This window comes from Chiloscyllium plagiosum, unplaced genomic scaffold (genome assembly GCF_037043375.1).
Source record: "Chiloscyllium plagiosum isolate Xiang-an unplaced genomic scaffold, Cpla_swu_hap1 HiC_scaffold_31, whole genome shotgun sequence".
NCBI lineage: Eukaryota > Metazoa > Chordata > Chondrichthyes > Orectolobiformes > Hemiscylliidae > Chiloscyllium > Chiloscyllium plagiosum.
The window spans coordinates 39802881-39825537 of record NW_028270169.1 but is presented as its reverse complement, the minus strand read 5'-3'; the positions used below and the strand labels follow the sequence as shown (position 1 = coordinate 39825537).

Below are 22657 nucleotides of genomic sequence, written 5' to 3'. Positions count from 1 at the left end.
AAAGAGAATACTTTCTTTCATTCTCACTTCCTGGGGATGAGCGTGCAAAGCAAGCATCAGTGTCTACACATTGCAGCCTTTTCCAATACCATAGGATGTCACTGACTGTAGGCACCAGCAAATATATTATTTTTATTTCAAAAATATACTACATTCATAAAAAGATCTCCTGTATATACACATCGTCACAAAAGCAGATTGGGTCTATACTACTGCATATCATGTAAATAAACAAAGCATTGGACTTTGACTCTATCCAATAAACTAAAGACCTCTCTTGCACATATAATAATAATATTAATATTTACATATATTTTGAAGATCTGGACCCCCGGGGTGGGAGTGGGGGGGTTCTCTCTGGTCCGTGATCAGTCAATAAGCACTCACAATCAATCAGTCTGGTTCTTTAAGACTTCACACTTTATTTCTCATACAGCCAGGCACAGATCGTCCAGAAACACAGAGATTAAACACTTTCGTGTTCCTCAGAGGAGCTGCGCACATGGCTTAAAACAAAGACATTTTTATACTTTTCTTAAAGATGCCATTTTGTCATATTATTTGCATTGAGTAGCCATTTTGTTGCCACTTAAGTTAGTAAGAGCATGTGTTAAGTGGTTGTTCCTGACAACTAGTTACCTCAGCCTGTATTCAGGTTTCAGATCTTCATCCCCCCTCTTTGGTCATCCCATAACTACACCATAGGATGGGAGAGCATAGATTAGATCAGTCCAATCAAATGGATGTTAGAGATTGCCATACCTTCTCCTCCTCCTCTGAGGAAGAAGCAGAGATTTGCAACCGCATCTCATCTTCATTTGGACGGAGAAGAAGCATTTTCTGGGGGGAGCCGATGTTGTCAAAAGAAGTCATTAGCTTGGCAATAATACATTTAACAATAGCAATTTCAGCAAACAGACAAATTAAAATAATTGCATATACATGGCCAGATTTATCAACCAGTTGTACCATGAGCCAAAACCCCAATCTCCCCATCCAGTACCTTCTGTCATTTGGTTGACAAAGATGCAGATATCATCTACATGCTTGGTAATATTCTCAATGAGATCAGTAACCCCCATCATACACTTGCTTTTAATTATGGCTAACACCCCACCCTCTTTGGCGAGTAGGTTTTGTTGGGAGAATAGACGTAATTCTGAAAGCATATCCTTCAGGCCTGTTTTAGTGACTTCCCTGAACATATGGGTAGTCCATGGCTACAAAGTATGGTTGGCCTGAGCGCTTAGGGTGAATGCTGTTCAGTAAAAAGAGGTGGGTCTTTCGGTAAGAGATGTGGTTATTGTCCCAGACTGGTTCCTTCCTTCGACAACTGGGAGGATGGAGGTGCCATTGGGGGTCTCATCGTGAAGGTGGGTGCCATTACCCATACAACAAAGAGCCTGAATACCAGCAATTACAGAGACACACTCCTCCAGTAGGCACGAGGACTCAGAGGGTAGCAGTAGCGGTTGGTACATTTGATCAAAACATGTCGAATAGTCTTATTCACATTCACGTAAATGCACCCCCATCCCTTACCGTTGTCACAATTTGGATAGGCTACCCCGGACTTATTAGAGGAAGTCCACAAGCAACCAACTGGTGGGGATAAGTAATAGTCAAGAGAAACATTATGTCCGGTAAACACCTTAGAAACATTCCATACTCCTTCGTTGGGATTTGGAAAGGGGGCAAAAAGTCCTTTGCTGATGTGAGGGCGTAACAGACCACTTCCTCTCGGCCAAATATTTTGTTGTGACTTTGAAGAAACGGATTGTTAGTGAAAGCTAACACTTCCCCCTTTTCTCTTTTGCGGCGTGCAGATTTAGACCTCTTTAGGTAGGGGCAAGGCTTGCCAGGGCTGGCCATAGCACAACTGAAATCAAACTGGCATCGAACACCTTGACAGGGTAAAGACCATTAAGACTTGTACTGTAAACGAACTGTCCGATCTTCTTGATGAGTTGACCATTGCAAGTCATTCTTGATATCGTTCCGTGCATCGAAAGTATCAGTCTCTTGGCACACGAGGACATCTTTTCGGCATAAATGGTACACAGTCTCTGGCTGATCAGGATCACACAGATAAACAGGAAGAGGCCCTTCTTGAGCACTAATGCCAATGACGAAGAGTCTAGTTAACAGGGTAAGTTTAATCTTCATCATCTCCCCGCCTTGCAAGGGGCTCATTCGATGACCTTGCAATGATGGAGGTGCCCAGTGACCTTATCAGCAGTAGGGGTGGTGTGAAGAACCTGGAAGGGCTGCTCCCATTGAGGTTGGAGGCCGCGGCGTGTCCATTGTAATAGAGTATAAACCATTTCCTCCTTGCCCAAGTATATACAAAAATGCACATAACTAAAATAGGCCGCAGCAAAGAAGGAACACAAACTTGTCCAGCAGGGGTCACCCACATTTTAGTTTGAGTATCGAGGGAGAAGCCTATTTGAAGCCATAGTTTGTGCTCTTCAGCAGGGGCCTTCCCCTGTAATTTCTGTACCTATCCCAATATTCTCTCTATCCGGGTTTTGCTGGGGACCCAATGGAACCAGAAGTTTGGGGTGTGAGGCTGCCAGCTTGGCAGCTGCATCTACCTGCCCATTACTTTGGAAACTGAATCAGTTGCCTCAGTATGAGCCGAACATCTTGATAACTGCCAGATTGATTGAACAAAACAGCATTACTCTAACGCTGCCCCCATGGGGCTTAAAGATCCTCTATGTTCCCACAAGGCTCCTTAATCGTGGGTCACACCAAAAGCACAATGAAGAGTCAGTGTGTATTAGCAGATTTTCCTTTTGTTAGGACACAAGCATGTCAATTCCCCACGTTCGCTCCAAGGTAACAGTAAAGACACATCACTTCCCAGTGGCCACATTTCCACAGTTAAAGCAAGGTCCAGCCATTTGTCCCTGGGGGATTTTGCGGTCTTGTTCCCAGTCTCTAAGATGTAATACTGGGGCTTGCCTGTCCCCATTCCCAGGGTCCCCTCGGGAAAAGGTTGCTCAGCAGTGGTCGCAGGGCAGGCATCTGAGGTAGGTTCCGCCCCAGTGGGTATCCTGGTCCCAATCAATCCTGTCAGGGCTGGCACACGGCATTTGGGATCGCGAGGGCGCTGCATATAATTGGTTTTACATGTAACTTGCATCGTGGTTCAGTCTGGTTGTGACCATCCCAATAGAAAACCACCGCTCACCTCATTTGCGACTGGAAAGTCCTGGACTAGTTCATACTGTTCGTCTGGATCATGTTAGTGACACCAGGAGGAAAATGTTGCAAAAGCATAGGGTTAAACAATGGTAATTGAGCTTCCTGATTATTTTTCAATTGTATACCACTTCCGTCAGAAAGATAGCCACATATTTTAGTCTTGTAACACAAGCCATTCGTATACAGGCTATTCCCAGAATTTTGCTGCATTTACATCCGTATCACCCTTGGACATATTGAGCACAATGGCTCAATATGAAGCTCAGAGTGAAGGAATGACAGTTTAAAACTAAGATGAGGAGGAATTTCTTCAGCCAGAGAGTGATTAATTTGTAGAACTCATTGCTGCAGCAAGCTAAAGCATCAAGCTATCAAGTTTATTTACGATAGATATGTGGTGGCACAGTGGTTAGTACTGCTGCCTCACAGCACCAGGGTCCTAGGTTCGATTCCAGCCTCCAGGGACCATCTGTGTGGAGTTTGCACATTCTCCCCGTGTCTGTGTGGGTTTCCTCCAGGTGCTCTGGTTTTCTCCCACAGTCCAAAGATGTGCAGGTCAGGTGAATTGGCTATGCTAAATTGCCCATAGTGTTAGGTGCATTAGTCAGAGGGAAATGGGTCTGGGTGGGTTACTCTTCAGAGGGTCGGTGTGGACATGTTGGGCCGAAGGGCCTGTTTCCACACTGTAGGGAATCTAATCAAGTTGGGTCAGTTTGTTCTTGCGGTCAGGGGCATGCTTCATTAACATTACTCTAATTGCTGGGATTGGCCCTGGTTTAGGATGGCGCAGGCCACTCATCCATAATATCGGCTATGAAGACTGGACGCTTCATTTTCAAAAGAAGGAGAGGTTTGTAATGGGATGGGGGAGGGGGGTGGTGGTGTGCGGGGGACAATCAGGAGATTGTCCAGGAATAAATTCCCCTTCCTCAAATAGGGTCGGTATGCCAGACAAAGGCTCAGGATTCTGAGTAGAATCTAAATTCTTTATTTTACAGCGTTGTTGCTTTAACCCTGTTTGTATATTGCTCAGCCTTAGTGACCTTACACTGTTTCTCATGTCCATCTTTTTTTCATTACCCATTCACAGTCAGCTCTGAACACCTCCCAGCTTTTGGGAGTTCCATCTGCTATACATACCTCTATCCCCCAATGACAGGCAGAGTTCCTTCAACTGGCCAGTAACGTACCTTTCCATTCTCTAGTTAGCAATGAATTAATGCAGCCATGCTTCAAATTAACCATGAGGCATCGAGACAGATCACTGACAACGTGTAAAGGAATAAAACCACGCGATCCTGCCAATTCATTCTGATTTTGTGATTCAGGGCTAATACAATTGATTATTAATAAATAATAAATAAAATAATCATGATCTGTAATTCAGAGGTAGAAACTGAACAAGTGACTAAGACATTTGAAAAGTCATCAATATAAACTGGAAATTCATTTGTTCATTATTCAATATTTAAATGTATACAGTTTCCAATTCTGAAATCCATTATAATTACCTGGTTTTAGTCCCTTAATTTAAATCCCAGATTAGGTTCCTTAAGCGTTCCTGACCAGTCATTGCTCATTTACTATGCCATAGGCCATGAAATGACTGCAGCTGCCTTAAGAGGTCTTGTCTAGTCACATGGTAACAAAAAGACTTCTAAAGCATGAATAATGGCCGAATCCAAAGACAGTGATATTAACCATAGGATGTTAATTTTGTTACATGATTTATCACAACCTAATGTTGAACTGAAACTTCAATTGCCATTGAGGGAGGGGAATTGATATAAAATAAAGCTACGAATGGCACACCATAATCACTAATGAGACATAGCAGTCTTAAATTAAGTGGAAACAAATGAGTCTAAAACAAAAATTAAATCTGCTAGTATCCTTTTCTGAAAACAATGCTGTTAGTTTGGGATATTTTGGATCTATCTTTATTACTTCCAGTTTTACAAAATTTAACTAAATTAAACAAGGTTCATGCAATTCTTCCACTCAATGAGCAAATGTTAAAGTCTGAAGTGATTTTCCTCAATGTTAGGCTTAGATTATAACTAAAATTGAGCAGAGACCTGCTGTCATCCTGGAACAGAATGATTCTGCACCCGAGGCCCAGATTTAGTGCTACTGCTTTACTTCCTTGAGTCAATTCTTTCATTAGTACAACATGTAGGGGTGAGGGGGATGATAATGACCTTTGGCAGTATCATGAAATAATGGGGAATTTGAGAGCAAGTTTATACTGATGTCAGATGATGCAGAATCAAAGGAGAAGACTTTATTTAAAAAGATTATAATGCTGTCTTCCTCCGTATTAAACTGATTTGAAATTAAATAAGATTGGCTTTCATGTAAGCATAAAAGTGATTAGTTAGAAATTGACAATAGGGCAGACATGGCCTGTAAGAAGAACAGAGGTTAATATTTCATTTCATAATCACTGATGGATCCTTAACCTTCAAAGAAATCATGTTGAATTTCCAAAATGCAAATCAAATTCAAAACAGTCCCAGATCTCGAGCTCCAGGGAACAAAACACAAACATTCAATCACCAATAAGCAAATGTGCCTTCAAACCGAATCTGAATATGAGAGGAAAACCAAATGGATAAAATACTCATGTCTGGCTGGCCGATTCCTCTAAACTCAATATTGGAGGACTCAAGGCTTTTACACCGCTGCCCACAAACCGTCCGTGCCGAGTCTGAGTCATGGTGCCAAATGAAGATCTGGATCACCGGGGAGGGGTCTCTCTGTTCCGTGATCAGTCAATAAGTACTCACAATTGGTCTGCTTCTTTAAGACTTCACACTTTATTTTTCATACGGCCGGGCATATTGTCCAGAGACACAGAGATTAAACACTTTTGTGTTCCTCAGAGGAGCTGCGCACATGGCTTAAAACATAGACTGTTTTATACTTTTCTTAAAGAAAGGTACAGACCATAATCATACAGTACATTCAGACAATTACCAATCAACTTACAAAATAATCTTAACTGACACCTACTCATCCAAAGATATTTCCTGGAACCAACTTTGTTTTCCAACACTTGGGTCACCCTTATCTCACTAACACAGTCTTTGCATCTGCACTTGAGGGTCAGTTAGGATGACCAGTAATGTCTTATCTCGTCTAGTTATCGCTATGCAGTAAAGGAAGCATTGTCTGCTAATCTCTGTTGAGGCAGACTGTGGTTAGTCAATGATACCGCTGTAACAGAGGTTAAAGCCATTTTATGCAGCTTTTAGCAGACTTGGCAATTTGCAGCCTAGATGCCATTTTGTCATATTATTTGCATTGAGAAGCCATTTTGTTGCCACTTAAGTTAGTAAGAGCATGTGTTAAGTGATTGTTCCTGACAACAACTAGTTACCTCAGCCTGTATTCAGGTTCCAGGTCCTCAATTTGAGGCACTAGGTGAGTCCAACAACTGAACAGACTCCCATTTACTTTCAGCAGGAAGACCTCAGATAGTGGTCTTTCCCCACTGTGCTTTGGCAGCAGCTGCCCCAATTGCATCCCTCAACATGTAGAGCTGGACCTTGGACTATGGCAGTCTGCAACACCCAGTCAGGGTGAACTCCATGTTCAGGCACCAAGCAAACGTCTCAAGTTACAAACTGATAGGGATTCTACGTGTCATCACAGGAATAGGATGCTGCCTGACCTGCTGTGCTTTTCCAGCAGCACACTCTCAACATAGGATCATGACTGGCATACTGACAGTGGTCACAATTTCTACATGCTGTAACAGTTCTCTAGGCCAATGTTTGTTGAATCACCATAAAAACTCAGTGTGACTACAAGTGTTAACTGTTGATGGTAACGCGTGTGATTGTTATTCAGAACTCTCAAATAAATATTATAATGAACCTTCCCTCACTTGTTTCTCGAACATTTTACATCACAAGCAGAAGAACTGGAAATTCTGCATTAGAGCTCTCTTCTTCTTTTCCAAAGTTGTGTCACCCCATGAAACCCAGCAGACTATGGGGTGCTGTTGACAATCAAGATTAGAGTTGTGCTGGAAAAGCATGCATTGAAAGCCACCAAACAAAAACAAAATTACTGCTATATCTACAATCTTTTTTTTCTATTTCTGTATGAGTTTTTGTGAATTGATTCTAATGTTGTTGCTACTCAATTTGCTAATCCATCTTTTGCTGATCTACATTATGGCCTGAATTGTCATGTCTCTAGATTGTCATCAACTGAACATGAATTCCAAACTGCACGTCATGATCCCATGAAATTCCTGCTGTGTTGACTTCCTTAGTATTGCTCAGCATGTCTGAACATCTAACAAACAATTCCCCTGCTCCCCAGGAACATCTGCAGAAGTATCCAAATCCGAGTTGAAGTTGGAGACTTTTGATAGTTCCAAATTACTTATATAGATAGTTACTCAGGAAAGGTTAGACAGAAAAATTGTAACATTTAATGACAGAAGTGACTCCCAGTCACTGATACTGACACAAATCCCAACTCATTCTTGGATCTCTCCAGTACCCCCGTATCCCTTTCCCCTACCATACTAACCTCTGACCAGGCAGACCTATCCATACCTCCTTCTCACCCACCCAGCCCACGCATTCTGTTGACTTGCCACCATATCCACTTACTTCATCCAACCACCTACCCTTCCCTTTCATTCATGCTCTAATGTTCACATTGCAGATTTAAACTTGCCATACACTAGCTATTGCCATAGAAAGAGGACACGTCCAGTCTTCTTCCTGACATTACAATGCTGTGGCAGAACCTTTGGAGAGATGTTTTGCTCTACATTGATGAAACAGCCAGATTTCTAAGATCTAGGAAGAAGTGAAGAGCAGCGTCAGAGTTGGACAAAATATTCGAGCAGAAGGATAGTCCAAATAATGACAGGTGATTTGCAGAAGATCTGTGCCTAGTCTAACTTCAGTTGTAGGTAAATTGTTGGAGGTGATTATAAAAATTGATTAGGAATAGTCAGCATGGTTTTCCTTGACTTAAGGAAAATCAAATCGCACAAAAGTTTTTGAGTTTTTTGAGAAAGTTACCAAAAAGATTGATGTTGGCAGAGCAGTAGACGTTATTTATTTGGATTTTAGTAAAGCCTTCAACGAGGTTCTGAATGGAAGACTAATTAGTAAAGTTAGATCACTTGGGATTCAGGGTGCGCTTGCCAACTGGATACCTAATTGGCTTAATGGCAGGAGACAGAGATTAATGTTGAAGGTTGATTTTCAAACTGGAGGCCTTTGACCAGCGGTGTTGCACAGGGATCAGTTCTGGGTCCTCTTTTGTTTATCATATATATAAATGGTTTGGATGAGAATATAGAAGGTATGGTTAGTAAGTTTGCAGATGAAAATTGGTGACATAGTAGACAGTGAAGAAGGTTTTCTAAGATTACAAAGGGATCTTGATCAAATGGGTCAATGGGCTGAAAAATGACATATGGAATTCAATCTGGATAAATGCATTTTGGTACAACAAACAGGGCTGGGGCTTATACAATTAATGGTAGGGCCTTGGGTAGTTTTGTAGAACATAGGGACTTAGGGGTGCATAAAGGCAGAGTGGTTAAAAGGTGTTTGGCACACTTGCCTTCATTGCCCAGTCACAGACTCTTAGAGATATACAGCACAGAAGCAGAGCCTTCGGTCCAACTTGTCCATGCTGACCAGACATCCTAGATAAATCTAGCCCCATTTGTCAGCATTTGGCCCATATCCCTCCAAACTCTTCCTATTCATATATCCATCCAGATGCCTTGTAAATGTTATAATCATACCAGCCTCCACCACTTCCTCTGACAGCTCATTCTATACACGCACCGTCCTCTTAGGTCCATTTTGAATCCTTCTCCTCTCACCTTAAACCTAGGCCTTCTAGTTTTGGACTCCCCATCCCAGGTAAAACACTTTGTCTATTTACCCTATCCATGCCCGTCATGATTATATAAACCTCTTTAAGGTCACCTCTCAACCTCCAATGCTCCAGGAGAAATCGGGCCGGGTGCTGGCAGTTGGGACTAGATTGGGTTGGGATATCTGGTCGGCATGGACGTTGGACCAAAGGGTCAGTTTCCGTGCTGTACATCTGTGACTCTAATAGGAGTTGGGAAGTCATGGTGAGGTTGTACAGGACGTTGGTGAGGCCTCTTCTGGAGTATTGTGTCCAGTTCTGGTCACCCAGTTATAGGAAGAATATTATCGAGCTGGAGAGGGTTCAGAAGAAATTTACCAGGATGTTGCTGGGTGTGGAATGTTTGAGTTATGAAGAAAGACTGGATAAGCTAGGACATTTTCTACTGGAATATAGGCGGTTGAGAGGTGACCTTACAGAAGTTTATAAAATAATGAGGTACAGATAGGGATAATGGTAGTTATCTTTTCCCTAGGATGAGGGATTTCAAGACCAGTGGTACATTTTTAAGGTGAGAGGAGAGATTTACTAAAGACATAAGAGGTAATTATTTTTACACACAGAGTGATTCATATGTGGAATGAACTTCCTGAGGAAGACAAAGATATATGAATAGGAAAGACTTGGAAGGATATGGACCAGGAGCAGGCTGGTGCAACTAGTTTAATTTGGGATTAAATGTGGCATGGATTGGTTGGACTGAGGTGTCTGTTTCCGTGCTGTATGACGATATGACTCTACATTTTCTGTAAATAATCTTGCCCTCGTAACTTTAGGCTGCACAAATTCACTGTTTGGATAATTTTTTAATCCTAGCTTTCAATGACAGCAGTGAGAAGGCTGTCCTGCATATTTCGAATACTATATTTTCCTGCGATAGGTTTTGGTTTGGGGGTTATGGCTGATCTGATTATAAACATGAATCCTCATGTTAGCACTGCCCGTGTCTGAACAGCACAAAATGGCCGACAGCACTTGGGAAAATACTTGCTTAATGTGGTCTTCACAAGTAGAACACTAGTAGCTCTGTAGAATCAAAGTTATTGGATTGAGTTAGAATGCTACTTATACGTAAGACATAGGTAAGAACATTTCACACTAATTAGTTGTTTCTCTTGAATTATTTAATCAATCTGTTACAATATTAAAAGTAGGTTTTAGTTAAGATTTTTCAGATAATTACAGATACCGATTCTGAAATAGTTATAGATTACATATATACAAAAAAAATCACTAAAAGCATTAAGGGAACAGATTCAAACCAGTTTCAGATCGTAAAAGCAGCCCCCACATCATTACAGGGAGAAATGAATCAGAGGTCCAGAAATTAGCAGACATTGGAATGTAGACTGAATGAACATATTAAAACACAACTTGTGAGCTAAAGAATTCTAGTATTAGGTGTAGCTACATAAATTTGTTGGAACTGATATTATAACAGTTAGTAAAAATCAATATTCTTTTGTTTTTCCTGCAATAAAGAATTTAAAAGGTCCTTAAGCGACGGGCAAGTATTCAATTAATTGCCTGTTAACACGGTGCAGCTGGCAAATGTCACTTGAATACAGTATCCACTACGAAAAGCCTGAAGATAAGAGTCTGGGAAACATCAGGAAGGACTTTGTGGGGTGGGACGGGGGGTGCGGTTGGAGCACAAGGCTGCCCATCTCTGTCGGTCAGTGATGTGATTAGCTTAACTGGAAATACATGGAAATTGCTGAGGGAAGCTTGAGCTCTCTAGGATGCTGTAACAGAGAGTCCTTTACAAAGGGATAACTCGGAGCCGCTGCACAACAGTAAACAAGGGGTGGGGGCGCTCTAAACTTGAAGTTGTTACTTAAGACATTGCAAAACGTTTTGTATGCCTTATTGGTCTGGAGAAATGAAGCTGTAAATCGTAATAAAGTTTACCTGATACCATTCCATGATTCAAACTCTCATTGGAAACTATGAGATCTAACATCTCATTTCACTCAGTCCCCAATAAGCTTTGAAATCTTTGCTAAATGTGAATCTATCTAAGTCTGCCTTAAAATATTCAAAGACTCAGCGTCCACCACCTTTTCGGGAATAGAGTTTCAAAGACTCACAACCCACTGAGAAAAAGTATTTCTCCTTATCCATATTTTAAAGAGATGGCACTTGTCTTTAAACACCAAGCACTAGTTCTAAACTCTCATAAGACAAAACAGCAGGCCACGCCCAACCTGGCAAGACCCTCACAGTCTTAAATGTTTCAATCTAGCAACCTTACTCTTCTGAATCAGTGGGTACAAGCCTGGACTGTTGAATCTTTCCTCATAAGATGAACTGCCCATTGTAGGTATTAGGTAAAAACAATGACTGCAGATGCTGGAAACCAGATCAGTGGTGCTGGAAGAGTACAGCAATTCAGGCAGCATCCGATGAGCAGCAAAATCGACGTTTCGGGCAAAAGCCCTTCATCAGGAATAAAGGCAGAGAGCCTGAAATGTGGAGAGATAAGCTAGAGGAGGGTGGGGGTGGGGAGAAAGTTTCATAGAGTACAATAGGTGAGTGGGGGAGGAGATGAAGGTGATAGGTCAGGGAAGAGAGGGTGGAGTGGATAGGTGGAAAAGGAGCTAGGCAGGTCGGACAAGTCCGGACAGGTCAAGGGGACAGTGCGGGCTGGAAGTTTGAAACTAGGATGAGGTGGGGGAAGGGGAAATGAGGAAGCTGAAGTCCACATTGATGCCCTGGGGTTGAAGTGTTCCGAGGCAGAAGATGAGGCGTTCTTCCTCCAGGCGTCTGGTGGTGAGGGAGCGGCGGTGAAGGAGGCCCAGGACCTCCATGTCCTCGGCAGAGTGGGAGGGGGAGTTGAAATGTTGGGCCACAGGGCGGTTTGGTTGATTGGTGCGGGTGTCTCGGAGATGTTCCCTAAAGCGCTCTGCTAGGAGGCACCCAGTCTCCCCAATGGAGAGGAGACCGCATCGGGAGCAACGGATACAATAAATGATATTAGTGGATGTGCAGGTAAAACTTTGATGGATGTGGAAGGCTCCTTTAGGGCCTTGGATAGAGGTGAGGGAGGAGGTGTGGTATTAGACTGGTAAACCTTCTCTGAACTGCTTCCAATGCATTTATCACCTTTCCTAAATACAGTAACCAATACTGTACTCAGCAGTCCAGATGTGAGTTTCACTGGTGCCCTTTGTAACTGAAACATAAGCGCCTTGCCTTTATTGGTCAGGGCATTGAGTACAAGAGTCAGGAAGTTATGTTGCAGCTTTATAAAACTTTGGTTAGACTGCACTTAAGACTACTGCATTTAATTCTGGTTGCGATATTACAGGAAGGATGTGGAGAGGTGCAGCAGAGGTTTACCAGGATGCTGCCTGGATTAGAGCGTATGAGCTATAAGGAGAGGCTGGACAAATTAGGACTGTTTTCTCTGGAGCGGTGAAGGCTTGGGGTTTGGGTTGGGGGTTGGGGGGGGGGGGGGGAGTTGTTGGTGTAGAGAGACTTGATAGAAGTTTCTAAATTAATGAGAGGCATAGATAGGGTTGACAGTCTGAATATTTTCCCCAGAGTTGAAATGTCTAATACTGGGGCAGTTAAGATGAGAAGGGGCAAGTTCTAAGGAGGTGTGAGAGACAAGTCTTTTATACAGAGAGTGGTAGATGTCTGGAACACGCTGGTCGGGGTAGTGATGGAGGCAGGTATGATTGGGGCAGTTAAGGGCTTTTAGATAAGCACATGAACATGGATATGGGCTGTGGGCAGGCAGAAGGGATTAGTTTAATTTGGCTTCATGTTCAGTACAACATTGTGGGTTGAAGGCACTGTTCCTGTGCCATACTGTTCTATGTTCTATTTTTATATTCAACTTCTTAAAATTCATTCGACATGCGAATGTCACTAGTTAGGCCAATATTTATTGCTCTGGAGAAGGTGATAGTGAGGTGCCTTCCTAAACCACGACTGTCCGTGGAGTGTGAGTATACCCAAATGCTGTTAGGAAAGGATTTCCAAGATGTTGACTTAGCTACAATGAAGGAATAGTGATGTAGTTCCAAGTCAAAGCTGTGTGTGGTTTAGAGTTGATCCGATGCATCAGCTACCCTCGTCCTTCTAGATGGTAGAGGTTATAGGTTTGGAAGGTGCTTCTGGAGATGCCTTGACCAAGTCCCACAGTATCACACACAACTGCATAGCGAATCAGCGTGAAGGGAATTAATATTAAAGGCTGTGGATGGAGTGCTAATCAAGTAGGTTGCTTTGTTAAGGATGATTCGGAGATCCCGGTGTTGGACTGGGGTGTACAAAGTTAAAAATCACACACCACCAGGTTATAGTCCAACAGGTTTAATTGGAAGCACACTAGCTTTCGGAGCGACGCTCCTTCATCGGGTGATTGTGATGAAGGAGCGTCGCTCCGAAAGCTAGTGTGCTTCCAATTAAACCTGTTGGACTATAACCTGGTGATGTGTAATTTTTAACTTTGTTAAGGATGGTATCGACTTCTTGACTATGATTCAGGCAAATGAAAAATATTCTATAAATCAAAGATCGTCGGAAATCTGAAACAAAACCAAAAATTGATGGAGAAACTTTGCAGGTCTGTGAAGAAAAAGCAGAGTTGACATTTTGAATCCAGTGACTCTTCTTCAAAACTGACAGTAGCTCAGAAAAGGTTGTACATACACTAAAGATGGGAGGGAAGTTGGAGCAGATAGATGGAAATGAAGCCCAAAGAGAGAGAAAAACAGAATTCCAGTTAGGCAGACAAAGGGATGGATAATGGTAGGTGAGGAAAAAGAAAAGCTGATAATGGGTATCATAAGTAAGTGAAAATGGGCTGACTATGCTGAGAGAAACCTAGTACAGCGTGGAATGGATAAAATACAGCGAAGAGTGTTCACATTCTCAAATTATTGAACTTGACTTTGAATTCTGAAGACTGCAGGGACCCAAGCGATAAAGGAGACAAAGGTAATGAACAGGGGAATGTCTATGAATGCTGTCTACATGGATTGCCACAAGGCATTTCCTAAAGTCCCACATAAGAGACTATTAACTATGGGAGAAGCCCATGAAACTGAGGGGAAATTACTGACATGGCAGAGACATTGCTTGAGTGCCAGGCAACAGAAAGTAGTGATAATGGGTAGGTACTCAAATTGGCAGGATGTGACCAATGATGTCCCACAAGGATCTATTAACGTTATTAATTAATGACTTGGATAATGTCACATATTAGAATGTCAAATATCCAAATTTGCTGATGACACAAAATTAGGGAGCATTGTAAACAGTGTCGTTGATAGCATAAAGCTGCAAAGAGATGTTGATAGAATAAATGAATGGGCACAGTTGTGGCAGGTGGAGTTCAATGCAAGCAAGCATAAGTTATCCATTTTGGACTAAAAAGGATTGATCAGGGTACTTCCTGGATGGTATGAAATTAGATACAATGAATGTCCGAAGAGGCTTAGGGGCTCAGGTATGAAAATCTTTAATATGTCCCAGACAAATGCAGAAAATAAAGAAGAAAGCTAACAGAATTCTGGCTTGTATAGAAAGGACTGGAATATAAGAAAGTAGGAGTTATGCTGCAATTATACAAAACCCTGGTTCGATGTCATTTGGAGTGATGTGAGTAGATCTGGGCACCACACTTTAGGAGGGAGTACAACATAGGTTGACAAGAATGATGCCTGGACTTAAGTAATAAGGAGAGATTGTACAAATTAGGCCTGTGTTCTCGAGAACTTAGAAGGTTAAAGGACGATCTGATCAAAGTCTTCAAGATGCTAACAGGAAGAGTCAGGGTAGGTAAAGATAAATTATTTCCATGGGTTGGGGATTCTAGAAGTAGGTGCCATACTCAGAGAATGTGGCCAGGAGAGATGCTAGGAAGCACTTCTACAGACAAAGTGTGGTAGATATTTGGAGAACTCTTCCACAAATGACAGTGGATGCTGGTCAGTTCTTAATTTTAAATCTGCGATAGATACATTTTTTGTGAAGTGGATATATTAAGAATTATGAGCCAAAGGCAGGTATATCGAGTTCAGCCACAGATCAGCTATAATCTCATTGACTGGTGGAACAGGCTCGAGGGGCTGAATGGCGTACTCCTGTTCTCAAGGTTGCTGCAGGGGCCTAAAACCCTTTGCACAAAACTCCTGCTTAAACGTTTTTCCATTGTCATGAACATTAAGATTCATAAACATTTTGAACTGAGTTACCTAAATAACTTTTTTTTTTACAATATTTACTGAAACATTTTTTCTATTTCTCACCTCTTCCCAAACCTTTAACTTAATTCCTTTTTATTGATTAGTGGGTCAGGACAGTCTATGACAAGGCGTAGAAACACACAGTCAAATTCGTAAGTTTATATTTTCTCTGCCACCTTTCATTAGATCAGATATTTAAGGGATCTGAAGTCTTTTCCATTTGCCTGGAATGGGGAATATATCCCAAGGGTAATGGTGCTTCATGGTACCATGCTAGTGGTGCCAGATTTTGTTCTCGTTGAGTAGGTAGTTCCTGCAGTAAGAATGGGAGATGGAAAGACTAGAGCAATGACATATGGATAGGTCCTTCAGTTGTAAATAACAGATACATTTCTGAGAAACAATCTGAATTGCTCTATCATTGTCACTTGGGCCTAGTAATGTAGAATGTTGAGTTTTTAAGTGGCTTCCTACCCCCACCAACAATTGTAATGGGGACAACACTGAGGAGACCGAGCAGATTAGTAAGAATAGATGGGCTTTTCTTTTGCAAACTTTTCACTGTCTGAACCCTTGTTCTGCCTCTCCATGAATGAGGGCATCTAAATCAACCTGTGATTTGTTGAAACCCCAGTGTCTTTGCAAATGCTTTAAAGATTTTCTTAGCAAACTTTGGTCTGTTGTTGGAAACAATAACCATTTGGAATGTAGGGATCTCACAACTGGTGTAATAGCCAACAATGCTAGATTTTTAACTTCAAACCATCTGGAGTAGCAATCGAGTACAATAAGGCAAGAATAGTCTTCAAACATTAAAGAGTCCATTTCTAAATGGGCTCAAGGTCTAACGGAATTCTTTAGGATTGAGAAGTTACCTTCTTTCATTTCTGTACATGGCACCTGTGATACAACTAGCAACAAGGTCCTCCAACTACTTGAGATCCCAGGCCACCAAACAGCTCCACAAGCTATTTTGTCTGCACTTGGTTATGCCTAAGTCATTGCTGAATCCTTTGAAGAATATTATTTTCAAATGAACAAGGAATTAACATACCAGAAAACAGCAAATCCTCAATGCTAGAGAAGCATTATCTGTATTCAAAGTAAATCTACAAAGGCACAAGGAGTGCCAACATGACGGCAGATTGGGCCTCCCATGCCAGAGCTCATCCACTCTGTCCATCTTTTTTCTCTTTTCTTGTATGTGTTTTTTAAACTTTTACCTTTTAAAACTTCCTTAGAGGGGAATGGAGGGGGCAACTCCTGGACACAGGCCATGACGGGAGGCGAGTCTCAGACTGGAGGTTATAACGGGGAGGTGAGTCCTGGAAGCAAGTCCCTGACTAGAGGCCATCGCAGGGAGGCGAGGCCCTAATTAGAGATAGCATGGTCTAGAGGAGAGGGGTGCTGGCATGGACTGTAATCTGAAAGGACTATAAATTGAGTACTGTTATTTCCTTTTTATTCTTATGCTGGACCTTTATTTATTATTCCTTCAATTTTATACCAAATACATAATTATCTGTACCGAGGTGTCTTGTACCTAAGATGGCGCCATAAGCGGTGACATTGCAAACCTCACTGCACACATTTGAGTACGTGACAATAAAGCTCAGTCAACTCAATTTATCATACAGGCTGCTAACTGAGCTCCAGACAATCCTTGGGTGCAGTATTTGCAAACACTGATGCCTGCAGGATCTTTCTTTTGTTGTTTTCCCTGATGACGTTGAGTTTATTTCAGGAGGCTGGTCAAGTCTATGCATCAGAGTGTACTTCAACTCCACAATCATTGCCATCAAATGCCAATAAATATCAACCTCAGCTGTGGAAAAAGCATTAGCTGATGTCTGATATTTGCCATGGACATTGAGTCTCATGTGAGGCAAAATGGTTGTGTACAAGAGGTGAATTTTTGCTTATGCCTTTACATTTAATAAAGAGACTAAATATTGATGATTGGTCTCAATGTTGACACTGAGGTCCAAAAAGCAACCAGAACATTTCTCACAGGGCCATGTAATCACTAAAGTTTCTTCCTTGATGATGGCGATTTGAGTTCCAACATCCAACAGCAATCTTGAAGCAAGATATACATAAGGCTGAGGGATTTGCAACAATAATCATAGGATATGATGAGTTGTAATGGGCTATGACGTCAGTGGAGTGGTAGTGAGCATATCCTTAACATTCTTAAAAGCTATCTATTGATGTGCATTTCAATTTCATGCTAGTGACTGGAGAGATTTCTCAAGTGTTCTGTAAAAAGGAGAGGTGTGGTAAAACTGATTTTTGGACAGCTTGCTCTCGAGTTAGATCTTTTTTTGATTGAGGAAGTTCAGACATCACCTGTTCAGACCAATGTTTCCATCGTTTCATGACACAAAGATAAGTAGAGGGACAGGTAGTGCTGAGGAAGCAGGGAGGCTGCAGAGGGACTTGGACAGGCTAGAAGAGTGGGTAGAAAAGTGGCAGATGGAATACAATGTGGCAAAGTATAAGATTCTGCACTTTGGTAGAAAGAATAGAGGTGTAAACTATTTTCTTAATGGGGAAACTCTGCAGAAATCTGAAACACAAATGAACTTCGGAGACCTAGTTCAGGATTCTCTTATGGTTAACACCCAGGTTCAGTTGACTGTTAGGAAGGCAAATACAATGTTAACATTCATGTCAAAAAGGCTGGAATGTAAGAGCAGGGATGTACTGCTGAATCTGTACAAGGCTCTGGTCAGACCACATTTGGAATACTGAAGCAGCTTTGGGCTCTGTACCTAAGGGCGGATGTGCTGGCCTCAGAGTGGATCCTGAGGACGTTTACACGAACAATCCCAGAAATGAAGGGCTTGTCACATAAGGACTGGTTGACGACTCTGGGACAGTACTCAAAGGAGTTTAGAAGGACAAGGAGGGGATCTGATTGAAACTTACAGAATATTGAGAGGCCTGGACAGAGAGGAATGACAGTTTAAAACTAAGATGAGGAGGAATTTCTTCAGCCAGAGGGTGGTTAATTTGTGGAACTCATTGCTGCAGCAAGCTAAAGCATCAAGCTATCAAGTTTATTTATGATAGATATGCAGTGGCACAGTGGTTAGCACTGCTGCTTCACAGCACCAGGGTCCCAGGTTCGATTCCAGCCTCCAGGGACTACTTGTGTGGAGTTTGCAAATTCTCCCCGTGTCTGTGTGGGTTTCCTCCCACAGTCCAAAGATGTGCAGGTCAGGTGAATTAGCTATGCTAAATTGCCCATAGTGTTAGGTGCATTAGTCAGAGGGAAATGGGTCTGGGTGGGTTACTCTTCGGAGGGTTGGTGTGGACATGTTGTAATTTGTTTCTCATAAACCTGTTACCTATATAATATATGATCTGACCATAAAAGTCTTCTTATAAAATAAAGAAGAATGCTATCACGGTTGCTTTTGATTTGGTGTCCAATCTTGAAACTGTTCAAAATCTTAGGAACCGTACTTTATAAATTTGCTGACCTATAAAATACAGTTGATGCTTTATTTTGATCAGGCAGAAAGTTCAATACAGGTGAGGTTTCTCGCATTGTTGATAGACACTTAATGTTATTAATTTGAATCATCATTGTTGTGATTTTCTTGTGAAGGGAGAACTACTAATTAGTTAAAACTAATGTAGATCCCTTACAGTTTCTGATGTGTCTCATGTGGATCAAAGAAGAGGCAGAAGAAATGAACACACGGATGGGTTCTGTCTTCACAAAAAGAGCACAAATAACCTTACGTTAGGGACTAAGGGGTCTCACGAGAGAATGGATAAGAAGGAAATCAGCATTCGGAGGGAATGGTGTGGGGAAATTACTGGAGTGACATATCTGATAGCCTATATTCCAGAGTACTAAAGGAAACTGCCCTGGAAATATTGGATGCATTAGTGCTCATCTTTCAATATCTGAAACCCTAGAGCAGTTCTTCCCGATTGGAGTGTGGCCAAGGTCATCCCACCATCTCAAATTGGAGGCAGAGACAAAAAGAGAATGTGGAAAATGTTGCTTTTGCTGTTCAGTTTGAAATAGAAATAGTTTACACACTGGGGGAGAAATAGTGCTATGAAGATATTATTAAATCGCAGGCCAGGCAGTGGTGAACCCTTATCCAGACAACTCATGTGACATTCTTCAAATAAGTTAAATCGAGAAAGCCAAGTGATTGGAGATGGCAATAATGTCTGTGATGGTGCTGAATGGCCATGATTATACGGAATAGCAGGGGAGTCTCAAAGGGCCAAATGATCTACTCCTGTTCCTATGTTCTATGTTTCTGTACCTGGGAATTAACAAAAATGAATGCCTCCCCTTTTGTGTCAAAATCTGGGAGATTTTTAATTAATCTCATCTCATTGAACGATAACAGTTCTAGTAAGGCTTCCTGTCTGGTCAGCTGCAGAACATCTGTCCAAAGACACTGCTAAAAATATGCTTTGAACTCCTCATCTGAGCTACCCTTGCCCATCTGTTTCAGTTTACTATATTATCATCCTTAACTAACAGTTCCACATCGCCACCTTTTTCTAGTTTTTTGGTTTGACAAATATTTTTGCACCTTCCAATATTCAGGTTCCATCCAAGTCACCCTGCAGCCGAGTTTCTAATATAGCTCCATATCATACTAACTTATTTCTTTTTGTGCACAGATCTGTTTCACACCATGCTTCCAGTTACTAAGTCTTATTTGTTGGTTTACTCTTAGATTTGTACACTCAATATCCTTCCTTTTAGTATTTCACACTTTAATAGCTTTCTCTTTTGCGTTGTCTCTGCCTTTTGATTTACAAAATCTTTCCAAATTTGATCTCTTGACCCTATTATACAGTCTAAAATCCTCTAGATTTCTCGATTTATACAATTCACAAGACAACGCTGCATTATTTACTCTTAAGAGGTATATTGGACGGGAAATACTAACTCTTGTTTCTCTCTTCATAGGTCCTGCCAGATTGGCTGAAATTGTGCAGGAATTTTTTTTTTTTGATTTTCCTTCATGTTATTTCTCTCACCATATATTGCACACCTAGCACTGCAGCAAATGTCCTTCAGACAGAGACAGCTATAAGGTTAGGGTGGCAATACACATACTACAGTACCAGGACGAATAGTGAATTTCCCAATCAAGAGTGCGTTATGTACATTGCTGTCCTCAGTATTTCTTTCAAGATATGTTCAACATGCTAATCAGAGGTGGTTAATTTACCTGATGCCATGAGGCTTAATGAGATCCACATAGATTGCTGAAGACTCTCAAATCCACACTGGTGGTAACTATGGTTGTGCTGTCCTGCCTGTGGGACAGAACATATCCAGGGATTATATTTGAGGATTCTGGGACACTGGTTGAAAGGCATGATGTCACAAATCTTTACTACGTCAGGCTGCTGTTCGTTTGCAGTGTGGGAGAGCCCTCCCAATTTTGACACAAGTTCACAGATGGTAGATGACGACAATGCAGGAGGAATAATTGAATTGGGTGTGCCTTTGCTGGATCTCTTTTTATTTTTCAGACTTCTTTTGAGCAGTAGTTTAATACAATGGCTTGGCTAATGCAGAGGGCACAAGGCTAAGGGTTTGATCACTGAAAAGTCAGACTGGAAAAATAAGCACACAAAACACGGGCCCTTGATTCAATAGTCCAGACCTCTGGCCCATACATAGAAACAGACCCTTTGATCCAACCAGTCCATGCTGACCATAATTCCAAACTAAACTGGTCCCTCGTGTCTGTTTCCCTCGAAACATTTATTATTCATTTGCAAAACCCCAGGTGTCCCTGCCACCCAGAAGTGAGAGGAGTTATAACCGAGGACACCAGGGTTGGAGAACGTACAGAACTGCGGTTTTCCTTGGTCGAATTATTGTGCTTTTTTTGGCTGATACTGTTTGAGGTAATGGCGATGGATCTGATAGTAACATTGACTGCCCCTACCATTCGTTTCTGTCAAGAATACCTTGACAATTTCCCTTTGTGGAGGTAATTTAAAGAAAACCCATCATCTGCCTCAGGCTGTGTACCTCAGGAGTTACCTCATGATAAGTTCATTGGAGACTAGGGTCAATAGAATCAACAATAGGCAGTCAGTTAGTCCTTTCATTGGACTATCCATAGAATCCGCAGAGTGTGTAAATGGGCCCTTCGGTCCAACAAGTTCACACCAACATCTGAAGAGTAACCCACCCAGGCTCACTCCCCCACCCCACTATCCTACATTTACGCCCGACTAATGCACCTAACCTACATATCTCTGAACACTACGGGCAAATTAGCATATAGCCAATTCACCTAAGCTGCACATCTTTGGGCTGTGGGAGGAAGCTGGATCACCCGGAGGAAACCCACGCAGACATGGGGAGAATGTGCAAACTCCATACAGACAGATTTGAACCCGGGTCCCTGGCACTGTGAGGTAGCAGTGCCAACCACTGAGCCATCCAGTAGAACTGTCACTAGAGTTAGTAAAATATTAACAGCAAGTAGTTTAGTAAGTAACACCAAAGGCAACAGCAATCCAAGCAGTGTGGAGGTACAGTACATTAAATAACAATTTTCATTTCCAACACTACTATCAGACTCTAATCCAAAATAGTTCCTTTGCTGTCATTGTCTTTGATAAACTGTACAGAGATTGAAGATTAAAGCAGTAAATATATACATGTATATTTAAGGACTGAGTGGAAGAATAGAAGATATGGAATGATTTGGCTATGTTTCATGAATTTAAAAGGATTTATCAAATGGTTTTATCAAAAAAATGAAGTCAATAATCTTGCATGTGCTGTAGGATACACAGAAAATCAAGTGATTTTGGAGAAAGGCAAGCAACACTTTCAGGGAGATGAGAGATGGAGTTACAGCCTTCAATTATAGGAAAAGCTGGTTTTGAAAGAGTAGTGGTCCTCTGTGCTAATGGTTACCAACAATCCTTTCGAGATTCAGTTTTCTATTTTAACATATCTTTGTAGTCAGCAAGTCACCTAAGAATCCGCAGATCTTTCTCCTTTCCTCTGTAAACGCTCCTGGGAACTTGATGAAGTTTCCAAATATCAATATTATATCATGGTATTCAAACAGATGAAAGACTTAACAACCAAATTTTCAATGTATAACTTCAGTTACATCACACTAAATTTTTGCTATAAATTCTGTGTTAAGATTGAGCCCTCCACTATCACCTGATAAAGGAGCGACGCTCCGAAAGCTAGTGTGCTTCTAATTAAACCTGTTGGATGATAACCTGGTGTTGTGTGATTTTTAACTTTATCAATATTGTTGACTACCTTCATAAAATCTTAAAACATTGAG

The 22657-nt window shown here is 41.6% G+C and overlaps 1 protein-coding gene across 2 annotated transcripts in view; it reads right to left on the bottom strand.

The window, feature by feature from the left end:
* Positions 1 to 22657, bottom strand: part of LOC148141898 (phosphatidylinositol-3,5-bisphosphate 3-phosphatase MTMR4-like) — a 100518-nt gene that overhangs the window by 12522 nt on the left and 65339 nt on the right. The window lies entirely within an intron of this gene.